At 42.7% G+C, this 9405-nt stretch overlaps 1 long non-coding RNA gene across 1 annotated transcript; it reads right to left on the bottom strand.

The window, feature by feature from the left end:
• Positions 1–292: 292 nt before the first annotated feature.
• LOC149916438 (uncharacterized) lies at positions 293–8916 on the bottom strand. The gene is made up of 3 exons (XR_016469921.1): positions 8860–8916; positions 1218–1378; positions 293–359 (listed from the first exon to the last, which is right to left on the bottom strand). It is a non-coding gene; the product is annotated as an uncharacterized LOC149916438 (long non-coding RNA).
• Between the last annotated feature and the right edge of the window lie 489 nt (positions 8917–9405).

The following is a 9405-nucleotide window of genomic DNA, read 5'->3' as shown; positions in this document are numbered from 1 at the left end:
AAATGCAGACTGTAAGATCTGAAAGAAGAAAGATGGAAGGCAACTCTTGTACTGCCCACCAACCATGCCTAGATCTCTTTATATTACAGGTGGTCAATTAAAAAGATGTGATATTTTTCTTCTACAGTATTGGGATCCTGCTCTGCAAGCCTTTAATTATCTGCATAGGTGGAGCCAGAACTGGGAGAGGGTGGAAACATTGTCTGTTCTTTCAGCTGATCCATCCTTGACAGAAGTCAGCTCAAGCATTTTGAGCCTGGTGATAAAAAAAAAAAATAAAATACCAATTTCTGCTTGTTTTTTCTACTCCACTCCATTGTAACACCATTAAGGTCTTGATGTCCTGACGTCCATAGGACCTAAATACCAAGAACATATGTAAATATTTTGCTAAACAAGGCTCCCAGCTTGATCCACATTTCATCTAAAAAGTGAGTTCATAAATCTTCTTTAGAGCATCTGAACATGGTAAAAGACATGGATGATAACCTTCAGCACCAACTTGTGCTGGGATACTTCTGACTACAGTTAGTGACATATCCCAGTCTGACTTTTTATCACGCATTAAATATACTTCTGCCACTTGGTAACAACTCAAAGTGCTTCCTGGAGGGAAACAGCTCTGGGAGCAATGCTCCAGGTATAAATAACATAGCTCGTTTATCTCCCCTCCCAAATCTTCCTCTAACCCACTTTGGACAACCACATCTCCCCAAGGGCGGAGGAATGAGCAGTGTCCGACATGCAACAGAGGTGAGAACAAAATCTACTGCACTGTATTAAGGATTCTTTTTCCTGCTGTTTAGGCTGTGTGAAGGCTGGCAGAACAGCACTGGTGCTGGCATTCAGCAGGTACAGGAGTGGGGTAGCACATAAAAGACCAGAGGCAGGTTGGGATGCACCATGCAGCAGCCCAAAGGAAGAATCCTGACATCTCGCTCTTGTTCGAGGTGTCAGAAAAACCAGAGTTATGTTCTCAGGGGAGTCAGTCATGGGGCTGGAACAGAGCAAGATATAATTATGGAATAATGCGTGTTCTTTTCCCAACACTCCCCCTTACTAAATTAGCTGTCATGTCACTAAAAACGTTTCTATGTTCCACAATCAGTCCACTTAACTGTAACAAAGCAGCACAGATCTATCAAACTCACAATGAGCTCCACTAATGACCACTGAAATTACCAGATCCGTCGTGCTTCCCAGCACCCCGCTCCTACCTCCACCTCTCTTCAATCACTGCTCTGCTTGATGCCCGGCCGAGGGAAAGTGAGTGAGTCGAGGGGCACGCGAGGCTGCAGCATTGCTCTGCCTTGCAAGTGTTGAGCCGTTGGGTTTGTGTCTTTTTTACTGAGAAGGTGATGCTGGAGAGGGCTGTGATCTGGAGGTACCAAAGGAAAGCCATCAGAGCTAGAGCCAGCAGTGAAATACCAGCAGAGTGCATTGTTCCTGGTCCCTGATTATGCATTTAGCTGCATTGCTAAGCACTTTTTTTTTTTTTTTTTGGTAACTGCTCCTCGGAAGTGCAATCTTGCTGCTATTCAGATACAATGTGGCTTCTATTCTCTCCTCCAGTTTTAATTATGTGTCCGCCACTGCTGCCTCTCCAAGCTGGCGGGCTCTGAGATTCATAATTTCAGCCTGACACCATAGTAACCATTTAGTTTGATTCAAGACTCTAATGTCATCACTGGCTAGTCTTGAATAGAGCAGGGAGAGAGGGTGTAATTTGAAGGCAACATCACATAGAAACTGCAATTATTTCTCCCTTTTGGAGGGAAATGTAAACAAAAGGTCATCACTGGTCAGTGCTCTTCATTTCCATCCTCACACGCTGACAAGCTGACTTTTTGTTTATTATTTATTTCTTCACCCGCCCACAGGCCTCCACACCATCACTGGAAGCAGCAGCCAACATTAGTTATCATCCCCCCATAGCAATGTGACTACACCCCTGGGAGAACTCTTCCAGTATTTGAAGACAGAATCATAGAATCATTAAGGTTGGAAAGACAAATAAGATCATCGAGTCCAACCATCATTCCATGCCTGTGACTGCTATACACCATGTCACTCAGTGTGACATCTTCTTGAACACCACCAGGGACAGTGACTCCACCACTTCCCTGTGCAGCCTGTACCAATGCGTCACTGCTCTTTCTGAGAAGAAATTTTTCTTAATACCTAAGTCGACTCCAGACATCTTGTAAAACCACTTGGAGTCCCATTAATATTTTGAAGGAGGCTGTCTCCACGGGGCACAAAGTTTCCACAGCCCTCTTCAGCCAAGTGCTGCCACATCCAGCACATTATTGACAGTCAACCCTATCCTTGCAAGGAAGTGGTTTCATTCAGAATCTCTTCTCTCTCTTTTCCCTTTCTCCAGTGCAGATCCCATGTTGAATTTCCTGTCTTTCCCCTTAAATTAAATATTTGAGTCTCATGTGGACACCACACTCCACAGCTCCAGAATCAACCCTCTAGCTCCCAAGAGCTATCCTGCCCTTCACCAGCTCAGAAAGCTGCCTTCTAGTCACACACATAGGCTTATAATAAAAAAGCTGCAGGGCAGCAACGCCACCATCCAAGTTATTAGACCCTGGACCATAGTTTGCAATGTCTCTGGGCACAACCCTTCCTTGATCCCACTTGGGAAGGCAGAGAAACATAAGACGGATATCAGCAAGACAGATGAATGTGTGAGCGCGGTGAAATGCAATTGACTGGGCAGCATTCACTGCAAATCCCGCTGCAATAAATGAAGCTCTCCTGCCCTCCCCCAATGGCTCAGTGATAGAAAGGAGTTAAGTGAAAATAAATGCTCATATCAAATCACAGGTATTGATTTTCTGAGCTAGTAAATGAAGGCGCTTTATCTCCGGTGGGAGATTGAATGTCTGTGTGCCATGCTTTGCTCCATTTTCATAAAAAGGAAGGCATGGTGGAATTATTTTACCTGGCTTCTCATAAAGTGTAAAGGGAGCAGATTCTCATGTCAATGACAAGAGGTATCAATCAGGAAAAATGCCATGAGGACAATGGAGCCATTGAGGATTGGCAATGGAATAACAAGCCTGGGAGGCTGTCCTTGGACATCAACTCGTCCTTCAGCAAATATGGATGAGTGCCCTTCCACATCTCTGTGGTCCCTTTCCCCTGCAAGTAACCTGTTCTCCACAGTTTACTTTTGCCTTGCTAGAAGCTAAGCTTACATCTACATCATTTAATTCTTCTGGCTGTTTTAAGATGAGAACACGGATTTCACTGCTACTTATGCCAGTTTTGAGCTCTAATGAGTTCTGAGCAGGATGTGATATTGAAATTATAGGTACATTACATTTAATAATCTGCAGAAAACCTTAAAGGGAGTTGTCCATTGCCTTGAGGAGTGGTTTAGAAGATCAAAGCTGACTGATGCAAAGTAATTCATGTAGGCAGAAGAAGTCACACTCGCAAAGGTCCTTTTGGAAATACAACCTCTTTTTGACTGGGTTCATCTACACAGGCATGCCTTGAAATGAAAGAGCTGAACTTCTGCATCTGAGATCCACAGATCTGTGTCCAAGCCTTCCATCTTATCTGGTAGTTACCTATCTTATCAGCCAATTTTCTGGCACTAGCAATCCGTCTCTGCAGCCATCCGCTCATTTCACTATGCAGTCAGACCTGGTATATTTTGCAGCCAGTATTTTTCAAAGCAAAAGAGATCAAATGCAAAAAATAGATGCAAAGAAGCAAGTCACTAAAAAGCAGGCCCTATGCTTTTGCAGCACAACGTGGGATTCTTCTGGTATAAAGCCGCTGTTGAGCACATTTTTACTCCCGGCCTTTCATGGCCTGGCACACTGAGACCAATCTGAGAAGATTCAGGTGAACATAGTGACAGTGAGAAGCAAAACAGGTGGATTTCATCCAGAAGTGACTTCTGCATGAGAGAAGGATGATTGAGGGATTTTTGTGTCCCTGACACGGAGCCTAGCTACCTTTTCTATCTTCAAAGATAGAAGAATAGATGGAGAAACAACTCCTGAGTACATAATCCCAGTTTCCAGGGACACAATCAACAATCTTCAGCTTTGAGGCTTTTCTGTGTTGACACAAAGAGGCTTGGGATGCTGTTCAGAGTTCCAGAAAGGCTATCTGTGTTGACATGGCCTGAAGCTATTGCTCTTTCCACCCATAGCATGACAATTTCTACTGACCTCTGAGGGAGCAAAGCCAAGCCCAAGTCCATCCGCTCAATGGAGAAAAGCTCACATGTTCTGTCCTGGATTTCCCACCACTGATATGTAATGAATGAATAAACAGGTTGTTGATACCAGTTTTCACTGCATAAAGACATCTATAGAGGACAATAAGAGAGAAACATTATTAGAGGTTCAATTTGAAAGGATGGAGGTGGGAGTAAGGGTCTAAAGAAGCATCAGTGTGAGTTCAGACTGTTGGGAAGAAAACCCATGGTATATGGAAGGCATAAACATGGTACTGTAAGGGAATGCTGTCTCGATGTCAGGCTCCCAAAGTCATTGGTGTGCAGTTGCAATGCAGACATGTTATGATAAGAGAAACAGTTCTGTGACAGCATTCTTAGAAATTTACTTCATTATTTCTCGGTTATTGTACAGCCTTTCTCAAAGCATCTTCTGGGGAGGTGGGTACTTGAAATAAAGAAGTGGATGAAGGCACTTTTTTGTAGATCTTGGTTGAAGCCAAGTCACTTTTGCCAGAGCTGTGAGGCAAATAGGTGAGATTTTCTTTTTATTCCCAGCGGGAGGGTTGTACACAATGTGTTATCACTTTGTTTCGGTAGGATTTCCATTTTCATAGTGACAATCATTTTACATCATCAAGACTTGTTAGCCTCTCCTTGCACCTGCTTTTGGTTTTAGGATGTAGGTTGCCTTTTCGGTTTTTTTGGGGGGGTGAATGGGGAATCATTGTTTCTTTTTTGTTTTGTTTTGTTTTGTTTTGTTTTGTTTTGTAGTAAAGGAAGAAAACATGTTGCTTTTTATTATTATTCTCCCATCCACATGTCTTTGGTGTCTTTTTCAATAATGTTCTTACTACGACAAGCAGAAACGTTGCCCTGTACAACCTGTATAGAGAGTGCAAGCATCAATCCTCTCTTATTAAGCTGAAGCTAAAATGCTCATAGACAAACTGTTAAAAAGAAGAAAGCATCCATGCTGCGGTGAAAAAGGTAAAATGCAGTAATTGTCCAAAGCTTTCAAGGAAGAATATCTCAGTAGGGGAGGGAGGACATTTTTCCTTTCTGTGACAAATTGCCAGAAGAGTCCAGGAAAGCTCACTTCACCAAGATATATTTATTTTTAGGCACAAAATCACCCTTACTGCCCTTGACTCCTGCATATTTGTTGAGGAGGATCAAATACTATTCATTACCCAGCTTCAGGAACAAGTTATCCCTACCTAATATTTCTGCTCTTTTTGAATACTTTCTGATTCTGACTTTTTTGCAGAGTCCCAAAGAGAAAAAAAAAAAAACCAAAAAACGGCATTCCTTGTCACATCTGTCATGTCTATTTGGCAACAAGAGAGAACTGGTGTACATATAGAGATACAAGGTGGATTAATCTGATTAAATTCAGGCCTCTAAGTCAAAGCTAGTCACCCAAAGCTCCTTTCTTACAGTAGACAGACGTCTCATCAATATACAGTCAATGGAACCAGAGGTGCAATTCATCCAGTTTCAAAGTAGATGCCTAAAGTAGATCACACGAATCACAATCCTAAGAGCATATTTCTCCCCATTGACTGTAGTGGGATCCTAGCATGAGTAAACTGTTTTTAGACACTGAAAGCGATGCTGACTGGCTCAAGGCCCCTACCCTTGAATCCTTGCATGGGCAGCTCTTCTTCCATGATGTTTCTGATGCTGTAGTTATTCACCCCTGGTTCAACTATGGAGATGGGGCTTAAAGGCATAGATCTCGCTGAGGTAATCTTGGGGGGTAAAAAATGAAGACGGTGTCCCTAATAACATTTTTATCCTGGTCATGCACACGTCCCACTAGACTTTAGCATGGTACTATGGATCAACCCTCTGAAAGCATCTTTTGGCAGTTAGAGATGGATGGAGTCATGGAATGAACACATAAGAATACAGTCCAGTGAGCTGTTGATCTTCAGACTTTATAGACAACCTTAGTCCAAATAGCAATAAACGTAGGAGTCCGGAGGCTGGGGGTAGGTATCTGAACTTGGTCAGGAATAAGAAATTGGCATTTTTGTAAGGAAAATGCCTTTTTCCTTTTTCTGCTATGAGATTTTTTAAATAACCTTTAGAAAAAGTACGTCTGGGAACTCAAGCAAGACAACACAAAAACAGAGCTGTGAAATGCACACCAGCCAGCTCAGGTCTCACCAGACGCAGATTCCAAAGTCAGATGTGAGATTTTGATGCCTAGTGAAGTTAACTTTTTAAAGCAAAAGAAAGAAGACTGTTGCAGTCTGAACAAGTCAATGCTTCTCACAGCAGTTCTCATGAATCCAGAAAGACAGTCCATATATTATTTAAACCATCCAATTTACTGAACAGCTCAAAGAGGTTCTCTCTACAGCAGAGTTTATGAGGACTCTCAGAAAACTTTGCAAAACATTCTGCTTTCAGTCAGTTCTTCTCCAGCTGTAAGAGGTTTTGCTTCCTTGCTTGGATCATTTGCATGAAGAAAGGTCTTTGCTCCTGTCACCTCTGTTGATAGCAATAGTCACCTGTGCCTCTTCAGAAGGAGGTGTTATAGAATTTCATGGCTCTAAGCCAGCACCTTCAGATGCAGTGATGACTCTATTGGCAACATCATAGCACAGATGTATCAGAACAGGAAAAGATGAGCCGTTAATAACATCTACTCTGAGTTCTGTTGGAACTGGAATAGCAGACATTAGCTGGAAGGCAAGTGCTCCTCTCCATGGGTTTGAAGAAAGAATTGTGTTTAAAATCCATCGCAATACCCAACCAGCAGACTGCCCATCTGGAGTTCCTTGGGCATCAAAACAACACATCTGCCATAAAAGGAGGTTCAAGTTCATGTCTCCATATAAAACCCACACAAGCAGAGCCCTAAGAAGCTGTGAAACTCAGAAGAAAACCAAACTTTCTTACCCTTCAAATAATTTTGGGTCTCAGTTTTTCAACCTGTGCTTGGATGAATATTTGCATATGTAGTTAAGGCACCTAAACAAGCTTTTCCTTCTTATGTAACAATCCTATGCCTCTCCTGGATTTTCTCACATCTGAGTCACAAAGTGATGTGTTTATATTGGAAATGCATGTGAGCAGATCTTCCCTAGCTAACAGGAGACTGAAGAGAAACAGCTGAACAAGTACATGCTCGTACATGCACAGACACACACACAATGGACCTAACACAGCTAGTTATAAATCTAATAAACTGGCAAGCACTACAATCCTTATGCTGCCCATAAATAATTCACTGCCAAGATGCTTGTAGGAACAGCACCTTCTGGATAGTCCATGGGAAATTCTAACGGGTACCGAGCCCTGCTGACTCCTGTTATTAATCCTGTTTATTGCTGCAGTGCCAAAGGGCCAACACAGAATGAGCCCCCTCTGGGCTAAGAACTGTATAAACACAGACTCTTGAGTTTAAAAGGACTTTGGGAGGAGAAAACATTGGTATAATGATGTTAGCCCAGCCCCAGGACTGTCAAGATTCAAAATGTCTTTCCTCTCCAAGAACCAGCAATAGCTTTTAGGCAAAATTCTCTGCTTTGTGTTAGAAATAGATCCAAGATGCTGAGTCTAGAGTCTGACAAGGATGTGAATGTCTCCAGCTCTAAAGGATCCAGATGGGTTGTGTTTATTAGGGTGGTCTCTTAGCAGTATAGATTACCTCAATGGGAGGAAGGGGCAGAGAATGGAAGAGATTTCACCCCTTCCTTCTGGAAATGCTTCCTTCTGGAAATGCTTTTAGAAATATAATTTCCTTATCAAAAGGCACGTGCCCTGCATTATGAGCTTGCAGAAATCCCAGACCTGTTGGTTTTCTCATGTTTCTTCACCAGAGCATTTCTAGGGAAGAACAGAGACTGGTTTCTGTGGCTCCTCAGCCCCCGAGTTGTTGTGCCTCAAAGAGCCAGGGAGTGAAACCAGGGGAGCAAGTAGTGCCCTCGGCAATGGTAATAGGTGAAATGAACCACTGCTGTTTCAAGGGGCAGCTGAACAGGCATTAGGCCATCACCTGCAGGAAGATCTAAAAATATTCTGTTATCTTTTGAGCCAGCCCATCCCTTTCCATTGTGATTTCTACATACACAGTTTCATTGCTGGATGCTGAGTTTTCAAAGGATTGTTGTTGAAAACATTCACTACAAGGTGTCTCTTTTTCTTTAACAAGCAAAGTGGACTGAGCTAGGATTCAGCAGAGGTAGCTATCATCACCTCTCCACTGCTCACTCTACTGCAGCTTAGAAATGGCATTTCAATTGCCTCAGCTATAAAGTGGGAGAGAGCTACCACTCTAGAAAGCTCTCTGAGTTCTACAAGTAAATGCTCCCAGTCAGTGCTGATCAATATTATTGATATTTTTTAAATCCTGAATCACGGTCTTGACTTTTATATGGGCATGACACACGTGAGGTGGCACGGCAGCTCCTGAGCAAAGACCGTTGCCGTAACTTCTACTGGCCATGAAGCACAAAGCTGGTCTTTTGCCTCCTAGCTGAACCAATCACATCATCGTGGGCTACCAGAAGGTCCTGCATGATTATACTCCAATCTGCAAATCAACTCTTTTATTTATGCTTTCCCTCTACCCGTTCACAATGGAACAAGGTGTTTGGACCGATTTCATGCCAGCTTTCAGAAACTCATTAACTCACCTCAGCCTAAAGATGGCGATTGAACACACCTGCGGAGATCTCCAGAGTTCAGGGCTGGACGTCTCTGTAAAAGGAAGTTTAAGAGGGATGCTGGTTCCCAAGGCAGTAACACCTGCAAATAAAAGGGGTATCAGTGGGAAAGGAGAGAGCCACAGAAGTTCTGGAGGTCTCAGTGTGATGAAAAGCCTCAGTCTATGCCTTAAGACTGACTCTGGAGAGTACAGCTGTGAGCTGCAGCCATTGAGGTGTAATGCCCAGAAATTAGACATTTATACATATGTGTATAATATAATCTTGTAAGCTATAAAGCAAAGGTTGGTTCTGCTTCTTCCAAGGTGGGTTTCCCAATAACGCCTTAAATGAAGTGTCTCAAATAAGGATTTAATTTAGACTCAATAAGGAGAGTTATTGCTCCATAATGAAACAGCGAGTAGTTATTGCAAACACATTTAGTGAGGTTTAACAGCCTTGTAATAGGTATGTAGAAGCTGTGGCCTGGCTAGGAAAGTTCAGTGAATATCTTCTTAATCTTAGACAGGTATTTTG

This window comes from Phasianus colchicus, chromosome 11, assembly GCF_987193195.1.
Source record: "Phasianus colchicus chromosome 11, bPhaCol1.hap1.1, whole genome shotgun sequence".
NCBI classification, from domain to species: Eukaryota; Metazoa; Chordata; class Aves; order Galliformes; family Phasianidae; genus Phasianus; species Phasianus colchicus.
Note: the sequence above shows the minus strand (reverse complement) of the source record. Positions and strands in the feature narration are given on the sequence as shown.